This window comes from Ornithodoros turicata, chromosome 1 (assembly GCF_037126465.1).
Source record: "Ornithodoros turicata isolate Travis chromosome 1, ASM3712646v1, whole genome shotgun sequence".
Lineage (NCBI taxonomy): Eukaryota > Metazoa > Arthropoda > Arachnida > Ixodida > Argasidae > Ornithodoros > Ornithodoros turicata.
In genome coordinates this window covers 221,158,666-221,177,796 of record NC_088201.1, presented here as the reverse complement: position 1 = coordinate 221,177,796, position 19,131 = coordinate 221,158,666, and the positions used below count along the sequence as shown (strand labels likewise).

The following is a 19,131-nucleotide window of genomic DNA, read 5'->3' as shown; positions in this document are numbered from 1 at the left end:
TCTGCCATGTGCTATTCTGTCTTGAACATCGTGCGATATTTTTTTGTTTTTTGTTTTTTGTAAATTGCATAACATAGGTCATGTACTATTATTCTGGCGTGTTGCCGTAATATGCATATTAGTTAACAGATTATCGAACACAATAAAAACTCTGGTTATGCGAAACGCGCGAAAAAGTCGTTCTGTGTGGGCATAGTGTGCAGCACCTTCAATGGTCCTAAAAGCCTATTTTTGTAGTATTTGTAACTTATTTAGGTTGCTGGAACTTTCAGTGCCCCACACTCAATGACGGAATGTATGAGTGACTGCTAAATTACTAGTTTAATGGATTTTGGAAGTACACCCCGATACTTGTACATAACACCGCATGCTTTTGATATTTTCTGACGCATAAATCAAGTGATGAGTATCAGTAACTCGATACCATTCTTTTCTATCGGAAACAACACTGCTTCTCGCATGCGAGGCCTGATATTCCTGTGGTCCAGGCGGCATTGCGCTCGGACACAGCGTTCATTTTTCTCGTACTGATCCTAACATGCCGCCCTCATTATTGGGGCCTCGATAGCAACCACTAATTGGGCACCATTTCCACGCTAGGATCTCAGAAGCAGGATGTACTGTAGCAGCCTACGACGCAGATTACTACAACTTTCCGGCTGTTTCGATAAGCTCTCAATACAATTCGTGAGAATGAGCGGTCTTAAAATAAACGCCCACTTCCGTGAAATAACGAGCAACGTTCAAGCGCATTCGATATCAAAACTTCGGATGTCTGGCCACGTTCTGTGCATCCTGTTTGATGTGGCCTTAGTTTTACATAGCATTCGTCGACACTAGTACTTGATATATTCGTGGCTTTACTTGGTGAGACAACCCTGACCATAAGGTAGAGGCAGATAAATATCTGCAGTAGGGACCCCTGAAATATACATGCAACTACGTACTAACTACATTCAAAATATGCAGTGAAAAACCTGAATATACATACAGATATATGCAATATTGAATGGTGAGTCTTTAAGAAAAGACACCTGTAGTGGGATTCCAGCTCACACCCTCTGATTGTCGATGACACTTGGACGTTGTGAGGCATCTGTCGTGTTTGTCCTTCTATGCTTAACTGCCTCATTCACCGGAACGTTATGCAGAATGTTTTTATTTGTTTTTGTTATGAAAACCATTGAATACAAAGCCCAAATCTTAGCATGTTATCAGGGATGACTCGGTAAAAGAAAGCCGCCTTCGTTATTAACACACATTCTGCAACCGCATGCCTTTAGACAGCCATGAAAACAACACCGAGGCGATAAATAATGTGGCTTTACAGAAATTGCATCGGATGCATTTCCTACTTTCCTAATTTTCCCATGTTTGGCCGGTTGCAGTGTGTGACTCACTGTACCTACAAGTACCAAGCTTACAACACGGGAAAGCACATTTCACGACGAACAAAATGGCATATTGATCATCACAACCTTTTCCACGCAGGCTACGCGTAACGGACTTCAATACAACGGTAAACTGAACGACTGTAAACCTCAGTCCACAATTTTACTGTACACGGACGACAAGAATAACACCGCAAAGATTTCTTCCTGGCAGCCAGAAGGCCTTGTTCTCGCTGCCACAATCGCCCGTGCACACTGTGTTCCACTTACGTCACACACTCTGCACGCTTACCCTCCGAGCTTCTTCTTTGCCCAGTTGGGACCACAAGCCGTCAACCACGTCCCTTCGTTACTGTCTCGTCCTCATACACGCGTTTCGAGATGAGATTGTCCATCTAAGAATCTTCATGGCCGGGCTTCATTGCTGTTTTAGTGTAACCACTGTGCGAATTCTCTGAACAACTTGAAAGAGACAGACCATACCAGAGTTTTCGAATGTAAATGTGTGTGTCGGCGTGCGTCTTATCTGACTCGGGGCTAAGAAAATAAATAAACAAAAATAAACGGAAATCGGCAACATGCTCATTTTCGTAGGACGGGGTTAACAGAGATAGCGCTCCGCAGCTCTGAAAGTGGTGAGTCGCCAAAGCCCCTTTTATGAGGGTCGCAAATGGGTGTTCGGGGAAACCTTGCTTGCTTTATTACGATTCCCTGGCCAGGACCACGGTCAGTGCCATATATGCTTAATCGTGCATCAGAATTGAGTAACGGTTTGAAATTTGTCACGGCCAGTGTCTCTGCGCTGACTTTTGTGCTAGGGGGAGAAAAAAGAAAGGAAAAGTCAGCCAGATGGAGGCCGGCTTGCTATTAAAAAAAATAGAAAACGGGGGAAGAAAAGAACAGGTAAAGAAGAAGAAGAAATGGAGAAGAGAAAAGAAGAAAAGAAAAGGGGAAGACAAAGAAGAAAAGCAAAGCAAAGGAAGAACACAAAACTAAAACTGAAAAGTCACACACGGCCACACAATCACAAGGCGTTGACAAGTTTCGAAGAGTGGACAAAGCGGAGGAGCGCAGTGGTGACTGCCCACTGGGTCGACTGACGAACTGAACCCAGTGAGGTAGCCAGTGTCATAGTGCCGTAGTCAGGCTGTGATAGACGACGACAGAGTGCGTCACCGTGCAGAAGGTGTTGCCGACAGTGTGGTATGCATTGGGGAATATCACCCACCACGCACAGCTATAGTGCAGAGGGGAGCGCAAGACTGACCCATTTTGAATAGTTGCAGCAGTGTGCGGGCGACGTTTAGACGAAGACGGTGCAGGAGCGATTCCTCGTGCCGAGTGCAGCGACACGGAATACAGAAGTCCACTGCGAGGTCGATTGATTGCAGGTGACTGTTATATGAGGCAGCCTCAGCTCTGAACGGTTGGGCCCGAGTAGCATAGTTGAACAGTAAGGGTCAGATGTGCCGTAGCATGGGTCACAAGTTGGGCAGCACGTCGGGCAGCACGTCGTGCAGCCGCGAAAAGAAGGAGGGCACCGCAAGGATCCCCAGCCCGTGCGTCGCCTCGCGAGGAGGCGCACCTGGGGGAACTTAAAAATTCGTCGCGGTCGTATAACAAAAACACCTTGCAGAAATTTCGTCCCTTTAGCACGTCCGCGAATGCCACTTTTTCTTCGGCGAACTTTTCAATGTTTGCTAAAACTACCGACTTTCCCATTTTTTTACAGCCTAACAGTTTAATTATCTGGCGTTAAACTTTTTTCCGGAATGCACTGGTAGGCTCCCACAAATAAAAAATGTAACGTAACAATTGCTGGCATAGTGTTTTTGTTTTTGTTAGAAAAATGTTGAATTCGTGCGATTTTGCGCCTCTTTTGCGGAAGCGTAGCTCGCTATTTCTCCACTCGCGGCGACTGCAAATCTCACGATAACTAGCTTGAAGTTTTCGGAAGCGCGTCCCGTTAGGATTTTTCAGATATGTAAAGCCGTTCACCCTCTGCGCCTGCTCAAACGCATTGCGGTTTTGGGTTCGGAGCGGAAGTTCGAAGCCCCCTAGCAGCGATTCCGGAAAGAAATATTTCACACAGAACCTATGTACGTCAGTGAGAAAGACATATATTTTTTTCACGAAAATCGGCGATGTTCGAGTCACGCCATTAGGACGTTTGAGCTGGAATGACCCACATGGCAGTGTTGCCACACTGGCAGTCCCACACGCAGTGTGGCATAACCTCTCGCCAATGTTGTACATAAAGCCGTTACCGAATTGATACATTTTTCTGTATATCGACTTGCGGATCATGACAGTTTTTCTGTGTTTTTTTCCCTATCGATATTGGACTACTATTTTGGTTAAAAATTAATGGTGTAATTAAATGGTAATTGGTAAATGTCAATTCTTTGATCTCCCGCCCTACCTTCTCCTGTTATATATTCTTTGCCTTTATTCGTTTGCGGACAGTCACAAGGACAGCCTACCGAACTCGCACCTTGTGGTAAAGAGAAGACAACACATCAATCCTTTTCAGAGCTTCGGTGGAACGTCGTTTCAATGTCCGCGCAGACATGCTTACAGCTAAGAGCATTGGAATGACACAAGAAAACATTGAGCGCCAGCTATAGCTGACAGTCAACCAAAATGCCTAAGCTGGACGGTTAATATTCTTTGCTTTTATGTTGTAAAATCGCCTTCTGCTAACTCTCTGTTATCCGAGGAACGTTCACGTAAGACAGAATTACATGTTGTAGATGTCATGCCAACTTGTTTGTATTTTCAGAGAAAGTGTCGGGTATATAACATGGCGCCTACTTTCTTTCATGTATCTATATATATACAATTGTAGCAGTAAATCGTTAGCGTACTCGGAACTGTCGGTATCGGTATTTTGCTTCGTGTTACCACAATCATGATCATCATCATCATGCCTTTAAAGAAGGCGCATGACATTAGGCGCCTTCTCTTTCCCGCTGACGAATAATGAATAACATGTCTTCAGTTGTGCACGGTTCTTGCGAAGTGTTTCAATTAACGTAGCCTCCATGTGTTATTTTTCTTTTCTCTTTTTTTTGTATTTTGTATTGCTGTGTTACATGTGTGTTACATGCTTATGTTACGTGTAATGCCGCTTCTACTGCTGCAGATGGGGCTGGGACTTGTCAAGTCACATAATGTGGCTTTTTTCACATTACCCTGGGCTTACTCTAAAAACTAAGAACAAATAAATGAAATGAAATGAAACTTTATCTATGCGTAGCATACCTGGCGGAGGGCTGCCAACACGCCCCTTACATTTGGAATCGGCGGCAGCACACGATAACAAAACCATTATACACGAACAGTAGAGAGACATGAAGGCGTATATACAACCACATAAAGCATACAGAAGTATTAAAGCCAATAAACTCAACATAACTCAATGTAAGAAAAGGGAAAACAAAATGTACCGGTAATACACACTGTATTGCAAAGTTAGTGACTGCGATAAGGAAACATGCCGTAATACTGTTCCGGTGTCATAAAAACGAGCTACGCAGTTCGCCACGTGTCATTCAATATACGTCAATATTTGGTGAGATAAACCAATATAATATAACTCTGATCCTGTATGTTAATGACTGTTTGTGGTAGGTAGTTCTACAAACTGCCATGTGCTATTCTGTCTTGAACACTGTGCGATATATATATATATAGTTTTTTTTTTTTGTAAATTGCATGACATGAGTCATGTAGTATTATTCTGGCGTCTTGCCGTAATATGCACTTTAGTTAACAAATAATCGAACATATTAAAATCCCTGATTATGCGAAACGCGCGAAAAAGTCGTTCTGTGTGGGCATAGAGAGCAGCACCTTCAATGGTCCTAAAAGCCCTTTCTTGTAGTATTTGTAACTTATTTAGGTTGCTGGAACTTGTACTGCCCCACACTCAATGACAGCTTAAAACGGAATGTATAAGTGACTGCTAAATTACTAGTTTAATGGATTTTGGGAGTACACCCCAATACTTGTACATAACACCGCATGCTTTAGATATATTCTTACGTATAAATCAAGTCATGAGTTTCAGTAACTCGATACCATTCTTTTGTATCGGATACAACACTGCTTCTCGCATGCGAGGCCTGACATTCCTGTGGTTCGGGCGGCCGCAGCCATAGCGCTCGGACACAGTGTTCATTTTCCTCGTACTGATCCTAACATACCGCCCTCATTATTGGGGCCTCGATAGCAACCACTAATTGGGCACCATTTCCACGCTAGGATCTCAGAAGCAGGATGTACAGTAGCAGCCCATAACGCGTATTACTACAACTTTCCGGCTCTTTCGATAAGCTCTCAACCCAGTTTATGAGAATGAAATAGGCGACGACTTCCGTGAAATAACGAGCAACGTTCAAGCGCATTCGATATCAAAACTGCGGATGTCTATCCACGTTCTGTGCATCCTGTTTGATGTAGCCTTAGTTTCACATAGCGTTCGTCGACACTGGTACTTGATATATTCGTGGCTTTACGTGGCGAGACAACCCTGACCATAAGGTAGAGGCAGATAAATATATGCAGTAGGAACCCCTGAAATATACATGCAACTACGTACTAACCACATTCAAAATATGCAGTGAAAAACCTGAATATACATACAGATATATGCAATATTGAATGGTGAGTCTTTAAGAAAAGGCACCTGTAGTCGGATCCCAACTCACACCCTCTGATTGTCGATGGCACTTGGACGTTGTGAGGCATCTGTCGTGTTTGTCCTTCTATGCTTAACTGCCTCATTCACCGGAACGTTACGCGGAATGTTTTTATTTGTTTTTGTTATGAAAACCATTGAATACAAAGCCCACACCTTACCATTTTATCAGGGACGACCCGGTAAAAGAAAGCCGCCTTCGTTATTATCACATTTAGACAGCCATGTAAGCAACACCGAGGCGATAAATGATGTGGCTTTGCAGAAATTGCATCGAATGTATTTCCTACTTTCCCAATTTTCCCATATTTGGCCGGTTGCAGTGTGTGACTCACTGTACCTACAAGTACCAAGCTTACAACACGGGAAAGCACATTTCACGACGAACCAAATGGCATATTGATCATCACAATCTTTTCCGCGCATGCTACGCGTAACGGACTTCAATACAACGGTAAACTGAACGACTGTAAACCTCAGTCCACAATTTTACTCTACACGGACGACAAGAATAACACCTCAAAGATTTCTTCCTGTCAGCCAGAAGGCCTTGTTCTCCCAGCAGAACCCAATCTCCAGTGCACACTGTATTCCACGCGGCACTTACGTCACACACTCTGCACGATTTCTCTCCGATCTTCTTCTTCACCCAGTTGTGAACACAAGCCGTCGACCACGTCGCGTCATTACTGTCACGTCCTCGTGCACGCGTTTCGAGATGAGATTGTCCATCTAAGAATCTTCATGGTCGGGCTTCATTGCTGTTTTCGTGCAACCACTGTGCGAATTCTTTGAACACATTCTATGACACCTTTCTGTAAATGTGTGTGTGGGCGTGCGCCTTTTGGGTTGGAAGGGACGCCTCTTCATTTCGTGACTTGGTGCTATTCCATTGAAGCAGTATTCCTTTAGTATTTTTGCTTCCGGAATTTGCTAATGTATACGCATTCGTTCAGCAAACCCACCGTGCGATTACTTTTTTATTTTTCGTTTATTTTTATTTTTTCTTAGATCACGGTTAGCGTTGTCTTAAACGTGTTCTTCGCACTGACCAGGACGACTTCTTGTACGTTTTCCTTCAAGCAACCATAGTCTACCGTTAGTGGATAACCATGCATTCCGATGTACAAAACAGTTTGTCGTCTGTTGCCTACGCCTCTCTCTCTCTCTCTTTTCAGCAATCTGTCAGTCATCGCTCCTCCAATCTGTCAGTCATCGCTCCTCCTCTCTATGTCGCCTCAGAGTTGATTCCGAATCCTGAGATCCCATTCTCCCCCTTCGTGATGACCCTCATTACAATCTCGAAATGACGCCATTTCCGATTTGCAGTTGAGCAGCCAATTGGGACGACGCGCGTGTCATGCGCGTGACGGACGGAAGTCACGACTGACGCCCTTATAAACGCCACGAAGCTGTTCGATGTTAATTCTTCAGCATCGACGTCTGGTAAGCTTCTGCTCCTGTTTTCATTATTCCCGACACAAGCTGCTTTTACAAAACAAAAGCCAACTGTATAACACTGCAGTAAGGATTGTCTTTACGTTACGTTGTTGGAAATCTAGTTTCTTCCCTTCTTACTTCTAATCTTCCCTTCTTATCCGAAAGCTGGACACTTCTCTTAAGGTTCACGGATCTTAACGCTGTACTAGTGTACCGTCGAAAGACTAACGTGTTTCATCACCCTCCTCTATGGCGATGAATGTGGTTCCTTTGACTCCGCGCCTGCTTGTAAGCACGCGGATCCTTCGGTTAATTTTTTCACAGCGGATAACCTCTTTCGATTCTATTCCAGTTCGAAGTTGTCACTATTTGTTGTCTCATTTGAACTCTGCAAATGGTTATCTTCCTATCTTTGCGGCCGGTATAACTTTGTTCGATACAAAGATGCATATTCTCAGCCGTACTACATGACATCTGGTGCGCCCCAGGGATCTAGCCTGGGACCATTACTATGTAATGTGGTTCTTAAGGACTTGCCAACCTGTGTACGAAACTGTCACGTCCTGCAATATGCTGATGACATTAAGTTATTTCGAGTCATTGATAAGAGTCACGACTGTATCGCTCTTCAAGATGACACTTCACGGATCCGTCGTTGGTGCCAATCAATTTGCTCAACCTAAACATTTCCAAAACAGCCGTCATCTCTTTAGCCGCATCCATGTCATTGTACTTACTCCCTTGACTCTGTTAATATTAGACGTAAATTATTGTCCATTAAAGACTTGGGCCTTCACCTTGACAGCTCTTTAACTTTCCACACGCACATTACCCAGTTGTGTACCTCTGCGATGCGTAAACTCTGCATCATCTCGCGGATCACTAAGAACTTTCGGGATCCATTTTGCTTCTTTCGCTTATTCTTCTACATGGTACTCCCTACTCTTGAATTTGCATCAGTGGCCTGGAACTGCCTAGATACCACTCAAACCGCTGAAATAGAACACGTTCAGCGAAGCTTCATCTCTGTTTTTCATCCTCGTCATCTTGGTTGCAGCACTTACTGCAACTACGGTCATATTCTGAACAAACTTGCTATCCCCCACTTCATCTAATCGCCGAACGATTCGCGGCTGTCACTTCCTATGTAAGGTCATACGTGCTGACATTGACCGCCCCGAAGTACTATCGAGCATCAACTTTCGAGTGTCCTCACGTACTCTAATGGCTCATCTTGTTTTTTATCCTGACACTTTTGTTAAGCTTCTTCCGATCAACCGGTTACAACTAATCTTGAACTCCGCGTCACAACGTCATGGCATTGACATTTTTGCTCGTTCTCACCAATTTCTTAAAAATATTGGTGCCATTCTTTCTGTTTAACTTCGATGTTTCACTGTTAACTTTGTTGCCATTTATTATATTTGAATGTCTTTGTTTTTCATAACCTGCTTAAACATGTATAACATTTTGTAGTGTACCAATAAGAAGACCCTAGCTGTTGCTTTTGGACACCTAAATAAAAATAAAGTTATTAATATTATTATTATTATTATTATTCCCGCACGATGACAAACCGTGACAAAGCGTCTGATAAGGGGTGTAAAAGTGTGCTAAAAGCTATTATCACACATCTAAATTTCTACCAAAAGGCGTGCGCCCCCTCGCTCGGCGAATCTGAACCGGTGACCATATCACTCGTGGCAATGATTGGCGGACGAGGTGTTATGCGGTGAAGTTCTGTTTTGAGAGCGATGTAGAAGGTAGAACTTTGCAACCTTTTACGCATAACATATGCGACAACTATTCCCTCCTAACAGGTGTAACTGTTTCAACCTTCTTTCCTAAGAGTGCGTATATGAAGAGTCTCAAAAACTAAAACTGTAACCGTACTGGCGTCATCATTTTATTTACTGAGTCAGCACAAAATTAAGCCTCTTAGCAAGTCAGCATGTTTCTTTGAGGGTCGTGCAATCTTTTATTGAAAACGTGAAAAAAAAGGCATGTTTCTAACTTCCTAGATCTTTGAGCAGTGTGAGCGACAAATTGACGTCATCATCGAATAGAGTTTACCCCCGGGGTTCACTGATGGCGATCCCGCGCTATTCTCGGAAAAAACAATTTCATTTCAAACAACGATTTCACTCCCTGCAAATTGCTTTCGTTTATCTGGGGTTCGGTTCCCGTTTCCGCACATGAATTTCCTGGAACCCCAAGGACAGTCCTCACTTACCCTGATGAATGAATTAGGGTACCTGCCAAGGCAAAGTATTTTTTAACGAAATTTGAGCCCCCCTCCCATTTCGGACTATTATTTTTCCCTTTCCTATTTTACTCATGTACAACACATTGACGAGTTCAGTCGGTTGAGGCCTTTATGAAACGTGCTTTACGATTATGATGATTATCGTCAATGGGTCTGGGGGATACGCAAAAATAAATTAGATATCGTCCACGTGATGAACACCGTGTGTTGACTGTCTAAGATGCACGACTGGCTATGAGAACCCCATCGGCATTATTTGAAGAGAAGACCAATGTTTTTCGAGTCAACGTCACAAACTGGTATTTACAGGAGCTGACTCTCTACAGTCAGGGCGTCCCAAACTCTGGTATCTCGCAGCCCATCAAACGTATGAGGTATCTGTTCAACTTGAATGCATGCACAGTAATACGCGAAATTGGTGCTGAAATTTGATTTTACGCTGTACATGGCCAGTGAACATGCTGGGCAACAAATGCTCGCATGGCAGCAGGAATTGCTCGACGTTGCTTTGTTCACTAAACTGAGCGTGTTTTGTGTACCTCGGAGTCCGCTACCACGAGCTTCCTCGAGAGACCCAGAACAGTCGGAGGGCATCATGTGGTTAAGGACATATAGTTTGTTGTCCCCTTTTATTTCAAGTTCCCACACTTTGGGATACACTACAGTATCTCAACTGGTCCGCAGTAATAATTACGCTGATCATGATGGACTAGTTTCCTATGTTCTGTCAAATAGACCTATTTGTTGTTAATAACGGATGGCTCATCTGCGGTAGAGTTTCGTGTATCTGGATGTCGCGATATTATCGAGGCCTAGCATAAAAACGCAAGCAGGCTGGTGTATGGACTAGGGCGGTACGGCTTCCTTGAGGTCGAGGAGTATCGTAGGGAGACAGGCATCCTAGTCCTTTCTTCTTACTGTCTACTGCCTCTGTCCTAATTACCTCCTCAACCTCAAGGATTCCCCGTGAACTCGTCCCAGGACGTATACAAACCCCTCGGTCGTCTCTCCGTGTGTCTACATCTGCACGCTCTCATAGCCACAGTTGCTTCGCGGCGCTAACACGGAACCCAAAAAATGCTCAAAGAAACGATGCCTTCCACAAGAAAGTGTTGATCGCTGCCCAAGAAACTTGGATAATCGGAAAGAGAGAGAATGGGAAAGGTTGTAATATCACCACTTTCCACCTCTCACAGCAGGCTCTGAAGACAATCATCATGAAGACGGCCATCATTATTCTGTTCGTTCTGGTCGCTTGTTGTGAGTATTCGTGTCCGCCTTCGTGCTCGATGAGTTGCACTGTCTAACGTCCCTCTTGGCAGGCGCCGTTTCCGAAGTAGAAGCGTTTCGGCCAGTCAGGGCTGCTCCCCAAGGTGAGGCCCTAGAGACACATCAGACAGTATGAAAGTGATTGGGCTTACAAAATTGATATGGGTGCTGAGACTCTCCATCACAAAAGGCTAGATATTAAAAGTATGACTGAATTGACACCTCCACGAGCGCCAGAAGGGATGTCTTCACTTTGGGGGGAGGTGATAGATGTTTCTTTGTGCAAGCGAGAGAGGGAAACCACAGTATTAAAAAAAAACGGAGGTGCTGATATGACGTCCGATTTCTGACCCGTGATATCCACGACATTGTATTCCTAGGTAGATACCGGCACAGTTGGTGATACATTTTAAGATAATAAGAAACTGAAATAGTAGACATATTAATGTGCTCCTATCAATCATCGGAGCTCAGAGACTCGGCAGTGAAAATGTGGAAGCAGCCAGTAAAGACTTCGCACTTCCGCAAATTTTTCAAATAACCCATAAAAGTTAACACTTTCGGGATCTCGAAGAGTACGTGTCATCAATGCCAACCCTGGGGGTCTGTCTCTTTGCAACATGGGCCGCGATGTCTTGAGCGCAGCGGTGGCAGCGGTATCTTGATGCGCACGATAAATACGTTTGCTGAAGAAGAGCCGTAGTTTGGTCCTTCCCGATATTTAGGTTGTATTTAAAAAGAAAACCAAAGTCGCTGTGAACCCTCGACCCTTGTAGTAAGGAATACTCAAGAGAACGGACTTGGCTCACCACCAGTGCTACCCCCCTATCCCCGCGTGTGACGTAGTCATCCGCCGTTAAGAGTAGCAGGCCTGCTGTGCATGGCCAACCTCTCTTCACCTCTTAAACAAACCAACCAAACATCCGTTGGTCATGGACCCTGTTAGTCGACGAGTTTCAGTCGGCTAGACTACAGCGAGGCTGTTCCGTTAGCGAGCAACCTTGCCAAGTAACCTGTCACAGCAGGACAGCGGAACGCACCGATGGAGGTATGGATGGCGGAAACGATGGTCGGCGAAGGAACCGAGGCAAGCCCTGTACATTGTGTTGCCTAAGTTCGGCCGTTCTGGGTGCGTGTTGCTATCGGTGTCACCGACTAGACGTTGTTAATTATGTATAATCAGCGAGATCGTCCTCGGCACTGCCAACCCTTTACTTGCCAGATGAACCTGTTTACAGCATTAGACGCGTTTGAGCAGCGATCTTAAGCAGTGTTGATGTCATCTGCTAGCCAAATAAATTAATCGTCAGGAATATATAGCATGCATTTCTGAGGGCAACAGCAATCCGAAGCTGACGAGAGCCAGTTCACCGTCGCCTTCATTTCGCTCACCGAACCAACGGGAACCGGATGTATGGAAAACCGAAACGGTCCGCCATTTTGCTTCTTCTGTTGACTTTCTGTAATAACAAAGTGACGTACCAACGACAGGAGCAAGTGATGTAGTGGAAAATAATCATCGCATACCTGTTTAACACATGTATGTGAGATGCGCACATAGCATGAAAAATTTAAGCGACGACCTTAGGGAAAATATAAGTAAAGCTTAGCAGAAGGAAGCAAGCGAGGCAAGGTAACGCCTCCCATAACCAACGGATTGTGGCTACCTTGTGGTAACGTTTCTTCTGCCGAGTCCGGTCCCCATGTCTTTGGGTGAATGTCGCTGCTCTGCATTGTGGGTTAGGGTTCTGTTAAACAGGGTTCGCGGCCTTTGTGTGAAGGGGTCACTGTGGAAGATCCATGCGCCTGACACTCGCTGAGGTGTCAGCAGTTCACACCCTGTCACATGACCCGCTGTCACACTCTCTGAAACTTCACTGCTCGAATGGTCGCATTATGATTCAGTATAAGAAACACTATAGTCGTGTGCAACTTAATATGAAAAAAAAAAGTCTATACCCGTGTTCAACGTAGGGAAGGAAAAGAAATGTAGTCCGTCAACTACATACGTCGTAATAAGTAAGGGGACGCCATAGCGCGCCAGCAGTAATACTGCAGCGCCACAATGCGCTTTCAATAGGGGAGAGCACTTTTTGCTGCAGCGTAGTGTTACGCCATCAGAATCAACAGCCAATACTGAAGCAGCGTGAGTATGATGGATTACATTATGCGGCGGCAGTGGTGGGCAGTATCGCAGATACATGTATCGTCGATACAATCTTTCGATACATTTTGTGTATCGGTATTAGGTATCGCGTGCCAAAAATGAGAGTATCGGAGTAATCGGTATCGAAAATACATTTTTAGTGTATCGTGTATTTTAACGATACTCGATACTAAAAAAAGACGCAAATATTGAGGCTGTTGTGAGACTTAGGGTCGGCGGTGCTCGCTCTGGCGGTAGTACAAGCCAGGCCGCAGCGGCGTAGACATGTCGACCATAAATTCGTTCGAAGCTTACGTCCGCGCGCGCGCTCCATCGTCAAGGTCGGCCGGAGAGGAGGCCCTGGGCCCTGCCCTGGGACGCGCTCGTGGGCGCGCGCGGCTTCTAGTTGGTTCCAGAAGAATCTCTTCCGTCTCTTTCTACGGCGGGCACGCCGAAAACGCCTTACACAGGACCAACCTCACGGCTTCTGGAACTGCGCTGCCCGATGTCCCCCTCCTCAGTGCACAAGAGCACGTCCACTTGACTTGAAGTGTGGATTCCGCGTCTGCCATGCGGAAAGAATAACCGCCGGCTTAGCTTGAGCACTGTAACCCGTTCCACAGCTCACAATTCACAACGGCCATCTAAGAAAATCAAGTCACAGGCAAAGTCAGAGGCTACCGGGTAAGTACTGCAGTACCAAACGATAAAAGCAGCAGAAAAAAAGTTTCAGGTTTATTCGTATGTATAGTCAAGTGCTCACAGACCGGTACGCACGAAAAACATTGTCTTAAAGAATTGTTTTTTACTAGGCTGCTTATTGATGCGATCGTTTCAACGTACCCATGGCTTCTGTCTAGAGTTCTAACAAGACTAGCTGCTTAGACAGTGCAGCTTCATTAAATCCGTGCGGTCGGATACGTTCAAGCCCTGTCAGAAAGTGCGCTATAAAAATACACTAAAAGCTCTAGAAATAACGAGTAAATGTTTTTACTTTCCTAATCATATTGTCAGCTTTATTATATTGTTATTTCAGTAATGTAAACTTCGCTAATCATAACACCAGCTGTATTATATTCGGGATTGCAGTTATGTATCTAAGTATCGACGATACAGTACCGAGTATCTGTATCGAAGATAAATTTCGGTTCTGTATCTTGTACCGGTATCGGAAATACAATTTTTGAGGGTATCGAGTATCGGGCATCGAAGATACTTTTTTAAAGTATCTTGCCCAGCCCTGTGTGGCGGAAGCAGCAAGCACGGCTTTTCTGCTTCCAGCCATCCTATCTGCGAAGCAGTAAAATTTTGAGTGCTGGCGGACTAGCTTTCTCTTCGTTTTTAAGTTGAACACGGCTGTAGTTTGTGAACTAGGCACGCCGTTGGAGATAAGGAGACGCCATAACGCTCCGGAAGAGTACCGTAGCGCCACTACGCGCCATCAAACGCCAAAACGCACTTTCTGCCGCAGCGGAGTGTCATGTGGCCAGTCATGACAACCAATACCGGAGTAGAGTGTCATATGGAAGTGTCATAGAGAAGTAGACTGTCGTCATATCTGCGGCGCACTAATATTTTGATAGCAGACGAACTAGGTTTATCTTCCTTTTCAAGTTGAACAACAATATCAAAATTACAAAATAACATGAATCCATGTATGCGCAACATATTTTGAGTAATTTTTATTCACTTTCTTTCCCTCACAGGCTTCGCTCCTTTGTCACAGGGGGCTCCTGGCAGTGGTCGGTTCCGTAGGGCCAAATGTCCAACGTTTCGCGGCATGTACTACAATTGCTGACGGAACCCGAATGGCGCTTTTCAAGAGGTCATCAATACCAGTGGTTGTTACCGTGGTTACACAGTGGTTACCGTGAAATAAAAACATTGAACGAGATCCGTTGGACACAACTTCTCGTAGGCGGAGCGTATTCGACGCTGTGGCTATCCCATGGCATCGCAGTTAGCGTACACCATCATTATGTCACACGTTACGCAGTACATGTTCAGTGTAGGATTTTTATGTTTTGTTTCTTTATTTTTCCGATTCCTCGTGTGGCGTAAGTCTTGCGTGCCTAAGTTACCATCCCTCCCGCCCACCTCTTCGGACCGCAACGGGAGAGTTGTTTACTTATTTCTTTTTTCACATTCGTACAATAGAAGTACATGCAGTCAACCGCCAATTTAAGAATCACGTTCCTCGGAAAACTGTTCATAAAAGGAGGGATTCCTAACTCAGGGTTCGCAGTGAAAGTCTAAGAATGACTGGAACTGCATTGCAATATTTTTCAATCTTATTTACTTTATGGTCAGTGGTATTTATTGTATGTTTCTGGAAATAGTTTGAAATTACGCTGTGGGTCAATGGCTCTCCACGCTAGTCGTCTGACGCTCCAATCCTCATCGTACTACTCTATCCCATTCTACAGATGGTTCCACACTGATCCAGCTGCGGCACGCCTGCTTCCAATGGTAGGTATTCCGCGGTTGCTTATTTCTAAACTAGTTCCTGTACATCAGATCGCAGTCGCTGCCTGAATCTGGCGTGGCGCCGGCGGCATATAGCGGTAGCAGGGGAATGAACGTGTAGTATATTTCTATTGTTGGGAAAAACTCACGTGACCTCTGACGTCGGGCCAATCGTTGGGCCACGGTAGAGTAGTTTTTGCCTTGTTTTATTTTGTCTCCCTGGGTGACGGATGACGTAAAGCGACGCTGCCGAGGCGTTCTTTTTCCTTTTCCCCTCTGTTCTCTCCCCGCTTTGGCGGTTCTGGATTTTCGTTCGCATCCAGTGAAATAAATAAAACGCGGAAGCGTTGGCTCTTTCTGTTGCACAAGGTGCTTTATTTTTCGGGATTGGTAGTATTTCCAAATCACACATATGCAGTCTTCTGTATCTGCGCCAAACACGAACTTGACATGAACATTGTTTCTGAAGCTCGAGTAATATGCCGAAGCAACTTCACATTCACTGTTAGCTGATGTCTCAGCTGATGACGTGGAAGACTTCACAGTAGATCAGTAAATTCACTGCACAGGCACACACATTCAGAAATCCAGCATGACAGGAAACATGTCCATATCGCTTTGCTGCTTGTGTAGTGTCACATGTCAAGGCTGACCCGTCACAAAGGAACATGTGCAGCTGCTAAGCCAAAAGATGATGTTCCAAACACTCGGAGTGGCATATCCATTCTATTGCATCCATGCCGATGCTTTTCCGAAGCAGATATGAGTTGAGCAGTACCTAGTTGATACCTGAGCAAGAAAGACCAGAACTGGGATCAGAAAACGTGAAAACTAAAAATTCTACCGGCCGAAATGTTGCGTATATGCCACAGGTGCGGTGCTATGCTATGCTACGCAGAGCGGCAGAATGGAATAGGAACTAACTTACCTGCCATCGAGTGGAAAAACACAGTATTGATCCTCCTTGAATCGTTGTTGCGCCAAGCAAGCGAAGCATACCTGCGTCTTCCACTTATCTATTACTGAATTTACCTGCAGAAGTATCCAAGAGGATTCGAGTTTTGCAGAGTCGGTATCGACGGGCACTAAAAGCCATCCGAAGCGGTACCGGCAAAGATGCTTTGCGTGCGTCCCTGCTGCACCATATTTCGAAACTTTACGGCGAGCTGCTTCGGCACCCCAGACACGGCGGTGCCCGCTTTCCCGCGCCACGAAAAGGTTATAATTTCAAACCGACCAATGAGCGCTCGCATACCAGGGGAGCGGCCGCAGGAGCCAATGGGATGCTCTCGGTAGAGAACTCGCGCTTCGACGTAAAAATTTTGACGTTTCATGACGTTTGATGACGCGAAAGGCCCGCAGCGCCTCACTTTAGTCCGCAAAGGAACTCGCGAGTTTCATCCCCTTGGCGGTAGCAGCAGGACACGCTGAAATGTCATGGGGGCCACTATATTCGTCTTCGCAGCGTCTTATTGGACGGCTGATGAGCAGAAACGTAATTATATATCTGTCTAGGTGTCCTTGGATGATGATACTAGGTACCGCGGCTCAGTGGTTAGCGTGCAGGCCATGTCACGTCGAGACTGGGAGGTAGTCGGCTTGAAATCCTACTGCCGGCGGCGCTGTCTGCGTCTTCCCTGGGTTTTCCTGAGACGCTTTCAGGCATACATCGGTTCGCTTAGAAGTCGGCACAGGACTCACATTCTCCGTTAGTCGTGACGTCACCTCTGTGAGGCCGACAACAGCGAGCCCTTTCACCAGCACGCCACCACCATTGTAGATGACGATAAGGAATGTGAACGTTTACATGCCTTGCTTTTGAGAATGTGAGCCTACGGATAGTCCAAGTTTTGAGTGAAAGTGACGTTCACGAAGTGACGAAAATGACTGATTCGTGGTGCAGTGTAGCAGGATGAGAAATAGCGCCTGTCAATCGTGTCGTAACGTTCTTTACTGCTATTCTTCATAGCGACCACTCCCTGTGGAGCTGTTTAGGAGGAACGTTGCACTGAGAAAAATTTATCTGTCGTTTCAACGGGCAGATACCGGAAATTAGGACCCCAGCATGCCTGTTGTGCAGTACGGGTAGCCCTGTTAAGTGATGATTACGGTGCCTTTGCGTTATTACGACCAAGCGGTTAGTTCTACGGATGCACCCGGTTTCCTTGAATAACAGAGCCCTGATCATATAATGTATTTTACCTGTCATTCATAGGAACTGTCTGTCCTTTCTATTAATGACGGGGCAGTCGTATCTGTTCATATTACGGACGTTGCCTTCCATTGAAAACAGGTGTGCAAAAATTATGCGTGGGCCTCTGGTGACACATAATTTTGGCAGGCCTGTTATAGTTGATGTTTGACTCTGTATGTGGTATCACTAAAATGCTACAGTGTGAGGAAGCAACGGTGACAACCAATACATTTATTCAAGCTTTCTTACATGTATCCATTAATGTCTTGCACATTGGAGCCGTCCTCCGGAGCCCTGGAGACGCGCCTAACGATAAAAAATTATCTAAGTTAATCTTACTTAAATTAATAAGAAAAAAAATGTTTGAAGGAAATTATTTGTGGGCTAAATTGTAGAGCAAAACTGAAGTAAAACCACCACTGAACCTGTGGCGGACAAATGCCAGTTAACAATACTGACTAAAAGGTAGATGATAACACATCATCAACACACAGTATATCATGTGGTTTGCAGCGGTTGCCATTTGCCTGTGTGTAACCTCTGGCTGGAGGTGTACTGTAATTACATCGAGATCTGTGGACAGGCGTAATGCACAGGACTCACCATGTTCGTGAACGTTGCTGCGAATCTCTCGAGGTGTAACACTGATGGCGTCTTTAGCGCAGATGGCAACTCTGGCATTCCGGTTTTCAGGACGTTTGGCTGCAGTGACGCAGGAGAACCTCTGGATTCATATGGGCACATTAAGACCTATAGCAGTCTCTAAGACTCAAAAGGTAACATAACTCACGTGTTTCCCGCTGTCTTCATGGTTTTCATGCAAGCTGCTCCTATGATAGTATTTCTTTCCTTCTCGTTTCCTGCTCGTGTTTCTACACTGGCACTGCCATTTATCGTTTGACATGAGCCTCTAATGCTCATGCATTAAAATAACTGCTGCTCTGAACTTGTGGTATAAAGACCTGTAATAAAGAGAAATGTCACGCTAACACAGCTGTCATATGAAGAGTTTATAGGTTAACATCTGAGCAGGAAGCACATATGGTACAGGAAATCCATATTTCACTTTTGAGTAAGTAAAAACGGTCCAAATGCCAGGAATAGTCATATTTATTCCATTTGTTACAGACTAACATACATACCAAGTAAAAAAGCGTAAAAATTACGTTGCAGAATCCATCCAGATTCTATCATCAGAATGAACCACTGGCATCAGCACACATCTTGTTAAGTATCAGGAAGGCGTAACATTATGCT

At 45.0% G+C, this 19,131-nt stretch overlaps 2 long non-coding RNA genes across 2 annotated transcripts; one reads left to right on the top strand and one right to left on the bottom strand.

Annotated features, from left to right (window-relative positions):
* Nucleotides 1-10,014: 10,014 nt before the first annotated feature.
* LOC135376872 (uncharacterized) lies at nt 10,015-14,935 on the top strand. The gene is made up of 4 exons (XR_010417892.1): nt 10,015-10,173; nt 10,996-11,059; nt 11,122-11,172; nt 14,921-14,935. It is a non-coding gene; the product is annotated as an uncharacterized LOC135376872 (long non-coding RNA).
* A 3,155-nt stretch (nt 14,936-18,090) lies between these two features.
* On the bottom strand, nt 18,091-18,768 carry LOC135376864 (uncharacterized). Its single transcript, XR_010417891.1, has 3 exons — nt 18,665-18,768; nt 18,478-18,598; nt 18,091-18,180 (listed from the first exon to the last, which is right to left on the bottom strand). It is a non-coding gene; the product is annotated as an uncharacterized LOC135376864 (long non-coding RNA).
* Between the last annotated feature and the right edge of the window lie 363 nt (nt 18,769-19,131).